Genomic DNA, 17,797 nt, shown 5'->3' with positions numbered 1-17,797 from the left:
ATTAAAAAAGCCAACGAACAAAAACTGACACAACCACCAGGAACAAAAAAAGAAAGAAAGAAAATAAAACTAAGAAAAAATAAAGTTAAAAAAAAAACCCACTTAATTGTCAATCCACTCACAATTAACTAAAGCTTAAGACAAAGTCAAACAGTAACTTAGCTATGATGTATCACATTTGGTTTGCTGATTTAACAATGCTCACACAATTAAGGTAGTTTATTGATAAATACATTTCATCAAAACAAGAGTTAACCATATTAATAAAATATTTCCAAAAAAAGTGTATGAGAAATGAGATGTTTTTACAAGTGTCATAAATGAGGGAGTTTTGGATTTTAGTCCATTAACATGATTCTACCTTGCATTCCTAAATTGATAATTCTTTTACATGAACACATATTTTAAATATAGTCAAGAAGCAAGGAAATTAAGATTGCATATAATTCTACCTCCTGGAATTAGTCATTATTAATATGTGGTTCTACATGCTTCTGGTCTTTTCCCCGTGTTTTATTACCAAAACCAAAACCAAAACAAACCAAATTCTCTTTCCACACTAAATTTTCAGTTATGGTAAAATAAATGTAACATTTTAATTTTTAAACCAAGCCAAACCAAAACAAAACCTCTCTTGCCAAATATAACACATAAGGATATAAGGAATGAATGTTCAGTATAATCTCACTCAATAAATTAGCTGCATGTTATACCAGATTTTTATGCACGTTCCAATGTGTTTTAACATTGTTATCTAACAAACAAATATATTTGTACAGATGGCTGTAGTTATAAAGCACACTATATTCAAACTCACTTTTTTTGTCTTAACACTATATCTTAGATACTTCAATATCCATTCAAACACATCAAATTATGTACTGTTTACATATTGTAATAAAAGGACAAGGATGATTAAATGTAATTTTTGGCAATAGAACAATTGGTAATAGAATAATGCACTTTAGCAAGAATTTTCAATTATTAGTTTTTATAGTTAAAACAAGACTAAATTGGTTTTGCAAGAAAACAAGGAGAAAGACCTTAAGGAAAATTTATGTCAGGAGCAATTTGCAATGATAGATGTTATCATTAAGAAAATAAAATTGTGTAAGTAAGGAAGCCAAGCACTTACTCAGCAGAAGGCAGGTCTATCAGGTTTGATCCTGAATAGAATACAGCTGAAAGTGAATATTAGGAGATTAATGCTAAAGTAGATTTTCCTAAGTTGATGTTAAGAAGTACAAGAAGTCATTTACCAAAATCAAGAGTCACAGCATTTGAAACATAGGAGCTATTCCAGTGTTTCCGTTGTTGAATTTTCATCTCAACCGATTTATTTTTGTCAATTTTATTAACCAAAATTTGTATTAAAATTACCATGTTAGAAGGATTCAAGAGGATAACATACACTTGAAAAATAAAAGTTTAACCTCATATGAAAAGCCCTGAATAGATGCTACACATCACTTCAGCTATCCAGTATCCATGAAAGAATTCCCCAAAATGACAGTGGAGTTTCTGTATTAGTTTTTCCTCAGGTGTTGCCTTTGGTTTTCTTTGTAATTTAAAATATTCGGGCTAGACATACTTCAATAGCTGGCATGCTATTGTTGTTCCTAATAGCACCTTTAGAAATGACATGCTTTTGCTGTTCAACCAGAATTTGTAAAAATAAATTACCTCTCAATTTTTTGAGATTAATCATGATATAGTTTCTTTGTTAAATCTTAGGTGATTGAAAAATAAATCACATGTGCCATAAATATCCTTTGAACCACAAGGATTGCAAATTGACATTACCGTGTGGATTTTTCATCTTGACAGATTATCGTAGGGGCCAATTTGCCCCAGATTTTCTTTAGAGAAGAACAAGATAAATCTGATCAAACACAAAGAATAAAACAAGTACTTGTTTATTATTGCAAGGAAACCCACTGTGAATCAGTTTCTTATGAGATATATTCCAATTCTACTGGATGGGTTGAAAATTTCAACCATAAAAATTAGTAAGAATTTTGCTCTTTTCAAAGGGTCAGAATGAAGGGACTTGACTTAATGAAACAATTGTAACTAATCTGTTCTAAGAGTAGGATAACAAATAAACCAAGAAGAAAATTATACGTAACCTTTTCCAGGGCACAGATTTAAAAAAAACATATTTTTCAATGTTAATTTGATTAATAGTGAATGCTTCTGCTAGTAAAAATCTCAATGCTATATAATCTACGCTTGTTTTGTCAGGATAGTAGCAAGAGAAAACAAATCACCCTATTCTCAAATGTTTAGCCCAAGAAATAGTATCACTGTTCAAATATGTGATATGCTGCCACAACAAAGGTAAGATGGGCAATTTCAATCTCTGTAAAAGTACAGAAAAAGTCAGAGAAAAAGTCCTGTTGAGTTTGCAGAATACCTATATCCCAATAAAGGTAAACTTCAGCAAAATACTATTTTGCTTTTGGAGTAGGAATTAGGTTTCTGCATTTGCTATGGTCAGAAAATGTCTTAGGGACGGGAAATTAAAATAGCATATCAAAGGAAACATAGAAAAGGTGAAACAGATGGTAAGTTAGGAATTATGGTTATGATCCTCCTCTCCCTTTTTAAAAGTACTTTTATTGTACCAGATAATATTTAATAAGCTATTATTGTATAGTATTATGCTTATGCTTCAGTTATGTTCCTCTCCTCCACAGCAGTCCCACAAAGTTGTTTTTATCCATTTCACTTTAGATATGGGAAAACTGAGGAAAAGAGAAATATAGTAATTTGCTTTCAGTCCAGTAACTAGTGAGTATTAGAGTCAGAAGTGAATTGATATTATCTGACTCTAGTGAGGCTGTTCTTTTGATTTCTGGATAGGTAATCATGATAACTATGTGCATAGAACTTTTCAAGTTCCTAAGAAATTTTCATACCTGTGATCTCATTTTCCCCTTATAACCTTATATTCTATCTGTTGGATGGCTGCTATTCTGTATAATAGAGACACTAAAAATGTGTCTGGCTTTGAGTAGTAATTTTAGGAGTAGTCCAGGGTTCATGGTAAGATCATCTGAAGCTCCTGTTGCAATTGTATCACCTAATCAGGCTTCTCCTACTGCCCTGTGGAATTTTTTTTCCCCCAAGAACACACTCAAATTTCCTGCATGGAAATGTGTATCTCAGAGTCTGTTTTCGGGTACCCTAGCCTAAAACAAGAGTTACAATATTGAACCAATCTTTCGAGTCTTTAGCTAAATCTTTCCAATTTCTAATATTCTCTATTTTCTTTTTCTCAGTACTTTTTTTCATTTATTTATGCAACCCATGAAGCATATTTATTTTGTATATTCAGTTTTGATATTCTGTCACATTTCTGGAGACTCTAGCTTATGTGGCACCTTATTTCTTTGGAAGTTTTGTGATTTTTTATTATAAATGTGCATTTCTTAAATTTTTACTTGTGGGAATTATTTGCGGCTTGGACTAAAGACAGTGTTTTGTTTTGTTTTGTTTTTCAGAGAAGATTTGCACTTATTTCTGCCTGGCGATTGGGGGCTATTCCAGTGTAGAACCATTTTAAAGTATAGTGTTGCATTAAAGTCTTTCACATCACATAATTAGGTAAATTCAGGCTATAATACAATATAAGGGTTGGTTTTTTAGCTAGAAGGATTTTCTGTCCCTCTTATTCATCACTAGGATTTAAGATAGGAATGTCTTCTTGTAAAACCCTCAGCGAATGTACATTTATATATTTTTTGCACTTACATCAAGGAACTGGCCAATTTGGTGGACCCAGCTTCATGATGAGATTATAATCTTTTAGCCTTCCTAATTTAAGAAAGTACTTGACTGGGGCGCCTGGGTGGCGCAGTCGGTTGAGCGTCTGACTTCAGCTCAGGTCACGATCTCGTGGTCCGTGAGTTCGAGCCCCGCGTCAGGCTCTGGGCTGATGGCTCAGAGTTGGAGCCTGTTTCCAATTCTGTGTCTCCCTCTCTCTCTGCCCCTCCCCGTTCATGCTCTGTCTCTCTCTGTCCCAAAAATAAATAAACGTTGAAAAAAAAAAAATTAAAAAAAAATAAATAAATAAAAGAAAGTACTTGACTTATCTCTCTATTTTCTATGCTCTGTAAATCTACGAAAACTGAAACCCAAGTTCACTGGGATCTGCAACTGCTTTCAACATGGAAGCTAGTACCAGCTATTACTTATTACTTCCCGTTTTCTCCTTTCATTTGGTTTTGCCTCAGAGTATTCCTTACTTTCTATCCACCCCCTCAATATACATTTAAATATGTTAATCTATTCAGCATTTATAATTTTCCCCCAAAGAGAGGGACATAAAACCCATTCTGCCATAAGCAGAAATGTAAATCTTTCCCTCTAATCTTCATCAAGTATTTTAACCTTTAACATGTGGTCCTTTTTTTTCCCGAGGCCAGCCAGCTGAGATAAGTGAAAACAGAGACCTAAAAGCAGAGATCGTAAATCTTGGGTTTTTATTTTAATAAGAGCTAGGTTACTGATGTAACAGACAAGGCATTGGAAGAATAGAAACATTAAATCACTCTTCACCCTCATTAGAATAATAAGAATACTTACTCCCTTTGGTAGAGAAAAATGTTGAACAATGTGTTGGAGAGAATCCTTTAGACCTTGGTAGGACCTAACGAGAAGTTTTATGCACTGTCTTTTCTACTCTTAAATCACTAAAAATTAAAGGGGGTATTTACAGAAACTGCTAAACGGTTTGGAGATCCACGAATAAAGGATTTATTTACCCTAATCCTTTCCAGGACAATGGAAAATATCCTTTTAGGATTCCCTAGTAAGCCAGGTAAAACTGGAGCAAAAGGGCTGAGATGTCTCTTTGCTGTTGAAGAGGGAGAAGATTCAAGAAAGCCACAGCAAGTCTCATGTGGTCCCTGGGTAACAGGAGAAAGCACAACATGAATTCCTTTTTGCCTCTGATAACAAGACACTTGGCTGAGAGAGAGAAAGCAAGCAGATGTTGAAGGGATCCGTGGTCATGATGAGAGGAAATTATAACAAAGAGCAGCGTAAGGATGTGTGTCAAGAAACCAGGTGGGAATACAAAAACTTCAGCAGATGCCAATGTGGTGGGGACATGGGGCATGATTGTACATTGCAACAGATGTCGGTCTAGGACAAAGGAAGGATGAAATCCAGATGCCTTACCATCTGATATTATTGAATTGTATAAACATTTCAGAAATTAAACCAATCCAGGAAGAACAGAAGGAGGAGGGGGAAAGGCAATTTTGATTTCCCTGAATTAAAACCTAAGCCTGAAAATACATTCAAGCAAATGAATTTACTTAGAATTGATTCAGTTACTTTTTTTTTTTTTTTTTTTTGCTACCAAGCAGAATGGGAACTCAAAATCTAACTGTGGTTATAAGGAAAAAATAATAATAAAAGTTAAAATAATTACATACTGTCATCACTTGAATTTTAGAGCCTGAGAATATATAACCATAAAACATTCTCTTGATCTCCACAGGAAGAAAGTAATGCTCAATTGTGTAAAATATTTGACAACTAAATTAGGACAGAAACATGTTACTAATTGATAACCCTGCAAGTGCAGCCCAAGAGTGGCAAGAATGGAAAATCAAATGGAAGGTGAGAAAGTTGAAATAGTATAAATGAAAGAAACAAAAACATACACACAAAAATTCCTTGAAAAGCTGGTTATGAAAGGATAGCAGGAAACAAAAGACAGTTAAAAGTCATAGCTAAAGTGATACATGAGGTCAGGTCAAGGCTTTCTTGCTTTATTTAAGTTTATAGGCACTAAAACACGTTTGACTGATCACAGAGAATATGTGGTAGAAATGAAGATGCTGAGATGCAGGAGACAGAGAGCTGGAAATACACTGGGGACAAAGAAGCACACATAGAAGAGGTTGGATTTGGATTGGAGTAGCACTTTCTTCATGGTCATGAGAAGGCTGGCGGACAGCAGGTTAACTTTTAGATCTGGTAGCCAATGATTAAGTAGTTACTGTATGATGTATTCTCTCTGGTAGGAAGTGAAGCCATGTACTGAGATTAGTAGAGAGGAGAAAGAAGTAATAAGATATTTAAGTAGAGCGGCTAAAATGTCATTTTATCGTGGGAATAAGCAGAGTTAACTTTCTGGGGAAACAGTTTCTTGAATGCATTATGGAAAGCCCACTTGAGTTTGGTGAATGTGAAACTATAATACCTCCAATTTACTGTTTGATGCTTATTTGTTGGAATACAGGCATAGAGAGGGATTCGTCCATAGTTGCAGTCTTGACAGGTGTGTATGAGATTAGAACAAGGGAGTCAAGAATAGTTTTTAAAAGAGTTAGAGTAAATATGACATGACCAAAAAGAAGCTGGATGTGGAGGGAAAATGTGAAAGTAGAAGGCAACTCATCAGCAGTAACACAACTGGAACTCACTGAAGTTGCTTGACATGACGGTAGCTGTTAGGATGGTCAGCTGATGAAATTAAGTAATTTGAAACAAGTAACTAGGAGATGTACAACTGTCCAGCCTCAGAAACTGAAGAGGGAAGACAGAAAGCAAACCACAGAGTTTGAATCAAACGATCAAAAGAGGGAGTAGAGACAGGAAGCAAGGGAGAGTTCTAATTATAAGGAACCTGTGTCGGATAGATTTTATTTAATTTTCAGGCAAACGGAAGTATCTTTGAACATAGAAAAATATCTCTTTTTTGAAATGGGCTTCTCTGTACAAAACCAATCACAGGAAATAGTCAAATAGAGACTGGAGAAGTATTAGTTATATTGTGAAGAGACTTCAAGTTATAAAAGATTAGATTATATCATCTTTGATCTCTTCCTAGTCCAAGATATCTTCTGAATCTTCATTATCCATCCCCTATCCATATTTTTTTCTCTCAAGTTTAACCATTAGAAAAATTGACCTCAACCTCTTCCTTGAATGTCTCTCCCACTGTCTTGTTCTCACTTAAATCTGGCTCCTTCCTGAAGATACTGCTTCTTCTGCAGACTTAATAAGCCTGGGACTCAAAGTAGGATAAGTGCCTTTTCTGTATTCATTATCCTATTCCAGATGATTGAGTCTCCTTTCTCTATAAAACACCCCCTTGGGGTGCCTGGGTGCCTCAATTGGTTGAGCATTCGACTTTTGATTTTGGTTCAGGTCAGGATCCCAGAGTTATGGGATTGAACCCCACGTTGGCTCCATGCTAATCATAGAGCCTGCTTAAAATTCTCTCTCTCTCTCTCTCTCTCCCTCCAACCCTCTCTCCCTCTCATGCTCTCTCTCTGTAAAATAAAAAAAAACAAATATGCCTCTGGCTGCTCTCCCTGCCCCCCTCTCCCCAGTCATCTCCCTTTGTTTTTTGAATGTTAGCTCTTGGCTCACTGCAACTCTCTCCAACACTACTTTTTCAGCAGTGAATTCAAAGTCCAAAGTCTAAGACCTAGACCTTTCCATTCTTCTTCTCAACCATCTTTTTGATGGTTAACTTCAGAATTCACTTCAGTGATCATACCCATGACTTTGTTACTAATCACTATTACTCTCCCCAAACCTCAATTTCAAGCATGCCATAATACAGTGTTCTATCTTTCCAGGTCAATCCTTCTGAAAGCCCAACTCCAACGATGAATTGAAACCAGTGAGATCGTACCATTTTTCCTTATCTCTCACCCCTCATCCAACACTCACACTTCTCTTACTATCAAGCTTAAATTTAATTGCTGTTACAAAATCTCTCCCTTAAATGCAACATCAACTCCTTTGTTTTCTGTCCTATTTGCTTTCTCTCTTAGCTAACCCATAATTATGGCTAAATTCAAATATCCAAGAGCTGTACATCTAAGCCTGCACTGCTGTACCAGCCTGGAGGGAACTCCCAACCATCTGGACTAGCTATAAACTCAAGAGCACTAACTCATACTGTATTTCTATAGTCCATTCACTCTTTTACTGTTCTATTAGATGTTGTTGTACTAGGTCCTTTTTTTGCCTCAAACTTCTCAGTTACCACTGTCAGCTTGTGACCATTCTTCCTATTTCATTAAAGAAAATAAAGCAGTCAGAAGAGAAATTCCACCCACCATCTTCCCCTGACATCTATTTTCCTGCATTTGTATTTGAATACTCTAACTTCTCTTCCACCATCAGGATGGACTGCATTCCAACTAAATACAGGTTTTCCATTGTGTACACTCTCTTATCTCCATTTTCTTTCTCAAGGATATTGCTGCAGCAATTCCTTTTTTATTCCTTTAATTATCAAATATTCCCCATCAACTGGAACATAACCCATCAGCATCAAAATAACATGAAGTTATGTTGTTCATCTTATAAAGAGAAATAATACTGATACCACTTCTTATAGCTATCACCTCATTCTTCTGTTACTTTAATTATAAAGCAAAACTCCTTGAAATAGCTGTCTATTTTTTTATTCTTTGAATGTCTTTCTTCCTATTTTCTCTGAAGCCCACTATCATCAAATATTTATTGCCACAACTCTAACAAAACTGCTCATTTTGTGATCACTATTAATTGCCACACTGCTAAGTCCAATGCTAAATTCAGTCCTTACATTTTTTGCTGTATCAGAACCAGGTGGCATCATAGACTATTCTAACTTAAAATACTTTCTTCACTTGGCCTCTTTTCTTAAAAAACAAACAAACAAAACAACAAAAAGCAAAAACAAACACAAGCCTGGTTTTCCTTCCACTTTGCTGGATATCTTTCCTCAGTTGGTTTTTTGTTTGTTTGTTTGTTTTGTTTTGCTTTTAAAATTATCTAACACCTAAATATTAAGGAACCCTGAGGTTCAATCTTTGAACCATGTGCTTGTATTGATTCCCCTAAGTGACTTTACTGAAAAGTCAACTGATACTTATTTTCTTTCTCAACATGAATGTTAATATCTTCAACTCGATCTGTAAAACCATTTATAATCTGATTTCCTGTTCCATCAAGAGCTCATCTACCTCAACACTTCCTATTCCTCCTCCATAATTTTCAAACCTGCCAGCTACACACCCACATTAAAGTCTCTGCCCTTTCTGTTCCCTTTGCCTTGGATGCTCTTCCCACACAAATCTGCATTTCCTTCAGATCTTTATTTTTAAAAATCACATTTTCAGGGAGACATTGTGGCCTACCATAACTAGAATTTTTTCCCCTCTCCTGCACTTAATACCTCCCTACCTTGTCACTTTTTTTTTTCTTTAGCACTTACCACTGCTTAATATAAGGGATACTTTTCACTGATTCTTTATTTTTTGTTTCCCCACTAGAATAAATGTCTTCATGAAGGCAGGTGTTTATTGTCTGTTTTGTTTTTCACTATGGATCACAGAGATTGTACACTTAGCAGATGCTCAATAAATATTTGTTGAATAAATAAATGAATAATAGCACTCATTCTATTTTATAATCAGTGTCAAGTATGAATTTCAATATATATTAATCAAACTTTTACAAGGAGTGTGTTATATTTTTAAATTCTGTTACTGCTTTTAGAAGTCAGGTTCTATAGCCATAAAATTTCAGGCTTGATTACTAATAGAATTAGTGTTAAGAATATGATACCTACCTTTGTGGATCTCAATTGTAAAAAAAAAATAATAATAAGATGAAACTTATTCATTAGGACTTTCAAGCAGATGGCAGGTGACTTCCAATGTGCCACAAAACTAGCTGATCTTTAGAGTTCTTACCTCCAAAAATGAAGAGGTTAAGATAAAGGATTGTGGAAGCTCTTTCATTATAAAATTTTATCAAATGTCTATCCAATCTAACATAGAAGGGGAGAAGATAAAATTAAGAAATTATGCTCAATTTCGTATTAAACAAAGGTTTCTATGTATAAGGTAGCAAGAGAGATACTTGGTGTCTAGTAAACATTCAACAAGTGTCAGTTATTATTGTCATCATGGTAGCTCTATTAATCTCCTTCAGATGGATTAGGGGGAAAAAAGCAACAAACACTTTTAATTCAGCTACGCTCCCTGTATAAGCATACACAAAATAAATCTTATGTTTGAGGCAAAAATCTTTTGGAAAATAAATAACCTATGAAAGGTATAAACCTAAGTACAAAGCAAACATTTGCAAATGATTGTACTCTTTTTCAATATGCTAGTATAATCACAAGTCTATACTTTATCATGGTTAGAGAGTAAACTTCCAAATTTAAATACATATTTTTGAATCCAACTTTAAATTTAGTCAGTAGTATTATAATAGCATTGTATGGTGATCATGATAGTAGTGATGAGTAGAGAGCATAACATACACACTTGATAAAGCACTATGCTGTACGGCTAAGACCAAGGTAATACTGTGTGTCAACTATTCTTCAATATAAATAAATAAAAGTAAAAATACAATCAATAAAAGTATGTATTTTCAGATAAAAAAATTCAAAACATTTATTCTTTTAATAACATTAAAATTTATAGTCTATATTCTGATTTTTCCATAAACTTAAATATAGATATTTCTCTAAATTGAAGGAGTCCATTCATGATATAATATTCCTTATGAATTATCCATAGCTAAAAAGCTCTAAGGACAATAATAAGCACCGATTTTCCTTCCTTTTTTTTTTAATGTTTATTACTTTTTGAGAGAGGGTGAATGTGAGTAGGGGAGGGGCAGAAAGAGAGGGAGACAGAGTATCTGAAGCTGGCTACACACTAACTTGAGAGAGTCCGATGTGGGGCTTGAACTCACAAACCATAAGATCATGACCTGAGCTGAAGTACAACCCATAAACAACTGAGCCACTCAGGTGCCCCAAGAAGCACCAATTTTTACCCCAAATTCCAAAATTGTTAACTGATACACAATAATTATTTTTGAAGGTGTTTGAAGCAAAATGTTCAATCTCATTTTAGTAAGAGCCCTTTATTATTTCAATCCCTTTCCAAATTATTTCAGATAATTTTGAAAACTGTGTTCCAACTCATATAAAGGTCCAACTCATAGAAACAGAGAATGGCTGGTTACCAGGGGCCAGGGAGCAGGAAAATGGGATTGGTAAAAGGGTACAGACTTCTAGTACAAAATTTTAAAGTAAAATTAAAGAAAAGGTTTCTGCAAAAATGAATTTTTATCTGAAAAAAACTGAAAGACCAAATATAAGCTTCTACTAACCAGAAATAAAATAGATGATGTATTTATTACAATAGAATTAAATTTAAAAAATGCGTATTTTGAAATTTTAATACTCCCCCCACCTGGTTTCCTAGTTTATGTGCATGAGTATATCTGCACAGTGGATCTTCCAAAGTATTTTGCCTATATAATGGAAAGCCAATGCACGTTTTATTAACATTCCTGTATTAGGCTTCTAAGCTTTTAGAAGTTTTCAGAAAAACCTCAGTCTTGATGGTCTTCCATAGAACAATGTTCCTGCAAAAAGATACATCAGTCTGGTTTTATTCTTGATCGCCTTAAGGCAAAACAAGTAATTTTAACAATATGTTTGGAATTTATTATTTGGATCCACACAGTTCTTGAGTGATGTTATTTAAAATGTTTCATAATATATTTTAACATTTGATTTTATTTTAGGTTGTTTTAAGTTACCATGTATAGAACTTTCATAAAAATGTATGATCTCTTTTTGTCTTCTGAAATTCTAAAACATACTTCTCTTCATAATAAAAACACTTTGCTTACTTTTTGCCTAACAGTAACTAAACAAACAAAACACAAAAATTGAATAAATAAAAAAACAAAACAAAACTACTGCAATGAGTTTCCCTAAAATGTGACCGTCAAATTTCTGTCTTGTTATTGGGTTATGTTTTAGAAATGTTAAGTTAAAAACTAGAAAGCCAATGTGCTTTACTGGTACTATTTAAAATACCCCAAAAGTAAACAATGTTTGAACATTGTGCTGCATAATTGGCAAGATTCAAAATAAAACTTTCTTTTAAGTCAGGGTACAAAATGAGAATCTAGGAATAGTCCTTGAACCTATGCACAGAAAGTATGCAGGAAATTTTCAGAAATTTACTAGATACAAAAGTGGCTTTGCCTGTGTACAATGATTCATCTTAATTTTATTCCTACACAACTGCTTGAGGTTCTCATGTCATTTAAGGGCTCTTCCAATCCAGAGATTCTGTTTTTCAATAAAATGTCCCTTCAGATCACTAAATATAATAGGGAACCAACCATGAACAAGAGGATTGACTGAATTCTTTCATAGTTTTTCAACTCTATATTTAAAAGTAAGCCAGTATAACGGCTTCAATTAAAATTTTTCCTATATCCAATTTTAACAAAATGATCTTCACATATTTGAATATATACATTTATTTAATTTTGTGAGGTATATTCATTTACTTTGGCATTGATAATTAACACATGCAATTACTATCTTTTTCTCCTTAGTCATCTCATGTACTTATCCTGAGTTTATTCTTATCCATGTTTATTCATATTCATGTCTAGGCTTAAGGTTATTCAGGATTCACATATTATTTATCTCAAATGGTACACTCTCTTGTATGAATTTTCTGAATCCTACAAAAGCATAATAAATACAGGTTGACTAAACCCAACTGAGAACACATGTCTCTTGGCAAGCCTTACCGGCAGATTATAGCATTTATCAATAAATTCTTCCTTTCCTCCAAGTTCCTGCCAAGGCATAGTATTTATAGAGTTTACTTCCATAAGGAATTGATATTAAACATAGATATTTGACTTCATTTAACCAATGGAAAAGCGACGGGATGCCATTTCTGAATTGAAGCCTTAGAGAGTGGCATTATGAGTTTCTGATTCCAACTCGTTCCTTAAAAATGCCATACCATACTTAGCCATTGTTGCTTCAGCCAAACTACCAGAATGAAAACACATGGATCAAAAGTCTCTCATCCAGTTTAGTTCAGAATATCCTAGCTGAGAGTAGCTGACCTACATGTAGACCACTAAGGCTTAAATAAATAATTATTTTAAGCCATTGAGGTTCTGGGAAGGTTGTTTATTATGTAACATTACCCTAGAAGAAAACTAATATTCCCTAGCATAGAAAATGAGCATTTATTCAGAGGCTTTAATGAGATTATAAGAAGTACAGACAGAAAGTAACCACTTCAGGAGGATATTAATAGTAAAAACAGCATTATATCTTAAATCTTCCAATCTAAGTAAATAATGATATAAACAGTAAACAGGTGATGAATTATTCTCAAAATCAATGCTGTGAAACATTAAAGATATTTTAAAATGTCTCAAAGACTGAAAGGTGTAACATTTTATAGATATATAGTTTAACATATAAGGGAAGAGCTCAATTATAGCCAATATAAACATTTTATATCAATTATAGAATTATATATAATTATAATTAATACATAAAATTATTTGTATAATTGATATCATTGTATTAATAATATGTAATATTTTATATAAACCGATGTCATTCTCAGATCACTTTCTGGCTTCCATTTAGATTCCATGAGTACTATATAGAGTTAATACAAGAAATAATTCATCATGAAGAAAGAGAAAAATAGCCACGTAGCATAACTTTTAAAATTTTAATAGTAGAGGTGTGCTATATACAAAGAAAACATATTATTCAAATATATATTGCCTAAATAGTAACACATATACCAGTGATTTAATAATTTATGTTGTGAATGCGTTCTATGTTTGAAGAGCAAATATGTCTCAGAAGATGAGCTTTCCCTTGAAGAGATTATTTCACATTTGATGTAATGGTTGGGAATTGTTGCCACAAAATAAGATATTGCAGTGTTCACATAAGTTTTCTGGCTACGATAGATTTCTGGGTCCCTTAAGTTCCTGCTTTTCTAATCAGCTCTCTACATAAAATAAAGACTCACAGGGATGGAAGCACAGAGAAAATAACCAATGTATTTCTTTAATTTTACAGACTGGTAAATGAAGCCCAGATTTTCTCAAATTCATAAATTTCATTAGATTTCCAAATTAAATATCCATCCGAGATACCTCTTTTTACTTCCATCTCTCTGGAATATTAGTCAGACATCTGAAATTTGACAGGTCTAAAATTAGATTCACTTCTACTTTTCCTCGCCAAGGATGGGCCTCCCCCCCCCCACCCCCCACTCTATTAGTGGCCTAGTAGTATGAACATTAGTATCAGGGAAGATCACAACAGGAAAAAAAAAAAAGTCACACTTAAATGCAGTAATTTAAAAGACTTTAATGCAGGGACAGTTAATAAATATGAGAGCAGGTTTAAAGTAAGCTATGAAGGCACGCTCAATTACCCTGAGTTTAGCAACCACAGGGAATCATCAACATCATTTGGCCTAAAGAGATGAGGGTGGAAGCATCTGAAATGCAGAGAGGGCTGAAGCTGGTGCTATAGCTGCAAGGTAGTGCTGTTCATTAGGAGTCTATTTGTGAAAACTATCTTCTACATATGTTACTGAGAACAAAGTAGCTATGTCAGGGCACCATGAGATGGTCCTTCCACCAGAATATATATAACTGCATGACAGAGACTTGAATCCTTCAATTAAGGGGGAGAAAAAAAGTAAAACGTAATCAGCCACACATGTGTATAAGGTCTGAGGAAGAGGGTGAAGTGACTCGTAGAAGAATCAGGATGCAAGCCCATTCTGTACGCATCAGCCTGCACTTCCCTTAAGAACTCCTGAGCAGTGAAGAGAATGTTCCTGCAGGTAATTACTGAGCTGGAGAAATAGTAAGGCTGTTCACCCAACCTTCTCTTCCCTAGAGGGTAGTTAGAGCTACACCCTATGGGGCAGAGAGGAAAGGGCGTACCACCTGTGTTACACCTGTGTAAAATAAAAATGTTTTTAAACTCTCTTCACCACCTACTGAAGACATCCCATCTTTTAAATTTTTTTAAATGACTAAATTGTACAACGAAAGGCATATATATTCAGATTCTGAATGGGCATGTAAATAAAGCAGTTTGCATCTGGAGAATGAAGAAATTTCCTTTTTGTGTCTAATCAAAGTAATTTGGAGAACTACAGAGATATTTGGTATAAAGTACCAGTTTCAGAAGATAGTCACATACTACTATGAACATAATTTGTGCTTTGTATTTCCATTTCTGATTTTGAAGTCCAAACTTCATAACACAATAGGCATAGGTCCTTAACAATACTGAGGAGTTAAAAAAAAAAAAAAAGTATTAACAATACGATACAATAATTCCTGGAAGTATAGAGAAAAAATAGGTGAATTCCAGAGATAACTGTCTATAAGGCCCAACTCTGAGCAGCACTTTTTTCTTTCCAGTGTTTAATCAATACCTGCAATACATATTTTTTGATGACCAAATGGATGGTTGGATGCATGCATGCATAGATGAATTAATGAATGAAAAAATATGGCTCCATGAAAGCACCCTCTTTTTCATAAAACTACTAAAACATAAACCCAGCCACTGTCTCTGGTAATGCGTCAGAATCAAGATATGTCATGACTGAATAACCCCATTGAATCAATGAGTATTTCTTCCAGTTGCAGAAACAGAAATCCAACTTCAGGAATTTAAACTATTATAATAAGGATTTGATTGATGTATCTATAAAAGAAATTATTTTTACCATGGCAGAATTGTAGAGCTGTCTATTCCTAGCAAGGAGGGTGTCACCGTTCTTTGGAATGAATGGCTTTTGCTCTCGCCCCCTATAGGGGCTATTATTGGGGTTTGTTCTTCTTGCACACTTCAACTTCTCTCATTCAGTCAGCTCAAGGGAGCTAACATCCACATTTTCCAGTAGAAAGAATCAGTGCACTGAAATTCTCTCAGGACTGACCAAATTGCCCCTGCTCTCTTGGACTTGCCTATGCAAAGCAGAGCATGAACTTGTGGGGTTAGTGTCTAATTGCATACCCTCTAACCCACTTTCCAGATGGCAACTGAAGGGATCTTCCAACGAAGAAATCTGACCAAAGTGTTAGTGTCCCAGAACATTGCCTCTGAAGAGAGCCCAAATGTCTCAGTATATCCTATGAGGCTGTTGATGATCTGTTGTTTGCATTTCTCAGACCACAGTTATCATTTTAGCACGAGAAAATTACCCACTGTGCAGGAAACGCCTACAATGAAATCTTGTCCCATATCTACCAGATCTTGGTAATACTCCTCCTCAGCCGCTCTGACATACAAAAACATTTCCAGGGATTTCCAAATGTTCATAGGAGGCTAGAAAAACTCTTCAGTTTAGACTTTTTCTCAATGAAATACTAAACTTCAATCAACAGTGAATTATTCACAGTTCACTTAGTAAGCAATGCTTTCTCTTACCTTAGAAACGCCTACATGCTCCTCTTCTGGAATAGTCCTTCACCTCCGTAGATGTAACTAATTACAGAAGGACCAGCAAATATCACTTCAGATATCTTCTCTGTGCCCATCCAAAATAGAAATTACATCTCCTTCCTAGGTCCTATCTTACACTTTGGATATAATACTTTAACTCATTTCTTGTTTGTCTCATCTGCTACATTCAAAGCTACCTGAAAGCAAAAATATCGACCTACTCAGAATTGTGCCTTCTGTTCCCAACCTATGATATTCTTACCAGGTACTGACACATATGGGGTACTTACACATAAACGAGTAGATGAGGGTGACAGTAACCTTGGGAGTAGAAACCCTGGCTTGGAATTTACACTCCAGTACCATTTGTGTGCTCATAGTCAAGCTGCTAATAAATTCTCAGCCTCCTTTGATGTTCCCTATCGCACAGGATTTCGGTGAGGATTAAATGAGGTAATGTATGTAAAATCTCTTTAACTACTGATTTACAGCTATAATCATTTTAAATTCAAACTGTAATTTTCTAAATACCAGTAGAAATGTTGTTGAGCCATAAGGTTCATTTTCCTAAGTGGTTTAAAAACTTTCTGAACTGTGTGGCTTGTTAGAGAATATAAATGGCTGTCCAACTAGGCATATATTTAAAGACAATTAGTCAATTCAGCTAATCACCTGTACTTGTGTGGAGGTTGTTTTAATTTGCATCAAAATAGCTACTCATGATGTTCACAGGTACCAATTTCACAATTATTTCTCCTTAAAACTACATTTTTTTGTAAGTCCTCTATTTTTTTTTTAAAAACTGGACAAATCACGGGTAAACTCTGAGAAACATAATAGCTTGTGGACATCCATGTGTTAATAAAGCTTTCAGAGACATATTTTTTTCCTCCCTCAGAGCAAATTTTGCTACAATTTTCCCTTAATTAATATAATTGATAACAGTTATATAGATATCTGGCATTTTAATCATGCAGATATGTCTTTTGCTGTCTAAAGTGAAATTAAAAACTGCCAGCAGTCTTGTACTTCCAGTGGTAGCTGGAAAGGAAATTAAAATAGAGCTGGTAATAAACGGTTGATATGTTCAATGTGAAAGATCACAGACCTGGGTCATACACATGGGGGAGGGGTGGCAGAAAATACAATGACAAATGCAGAAGAAAAGCTCTTATCCACATGATGAATTGGGAATGTTGAAGTCTTTAATAACAAGCTCAGGTAGCACATAAGTTTTGCAGCATAATTAAGGCCAAAACTTTCGATTTGGTTATCATTAATTTTTGTGAAGATTTAAGAACAAACAGGACTGAAAAACCCTGTATTACTCACTGCCATTTCATTTATCAATATGTTGGTGGATATTTGGTTAAAGAGATCTAAATATATTCAAAATTCTTTTGACCAAGCATTTTGAAGCTCATAAGAGAGGGTTTAACTTTGATCTATTAATATACTAAACTAATACTGAATGGATGA

The 17,797-nt window shown here is 34.4% G+C and overlaps 1 protein-coding gene across 3 annotated transcripts in view; it reads right to left on the bottom strand.

The window, feature by feature from the left end:
• The window catches only part of MGAT4C (MGAT4 family member C), a 754,867-nt gene that overhangs the window by 663,856 nt on the left and 73,214 nt on the right, over positions 1 to 17,797 (bottom strand). The window contains exon 2 of one of the 3 annotated variants that reach the window (XM_086712708.1): positions 1,136 to 1,181. The exons of the other annotated variants lie outside the window; for them this stretch is intronic. The gene's annotated coding sequence lies outside the window, so the exon portion shown is untranslated. The remainder of the gene's footprint in view (positions 1 to 1,135; positions 1,182 to 17,797) is intronic. 3 annotated transcript variants of the gene reach the window in all.

The sequence above is a fragment of the Puma concolor genome, chromosome B4 (assembly GCF_028749965.1).
Source record: "Puma concolor isolate L17-30 chromosome B4, mPumCon1.1.hap2, whole genome shotgun sequence".
Classification (NCBI taxonomy): domain Eukaryota; kingdom Metazoa; phylum Chordata; class Mammalia; order Carnivora; family Felidae; genus Puma; species Puma concolor.
The sequence above is the reverse complement of the archived record's forward strand: the minus strand, read 5'-3'. Positions and strand labels throughout refer to the sequence as shown.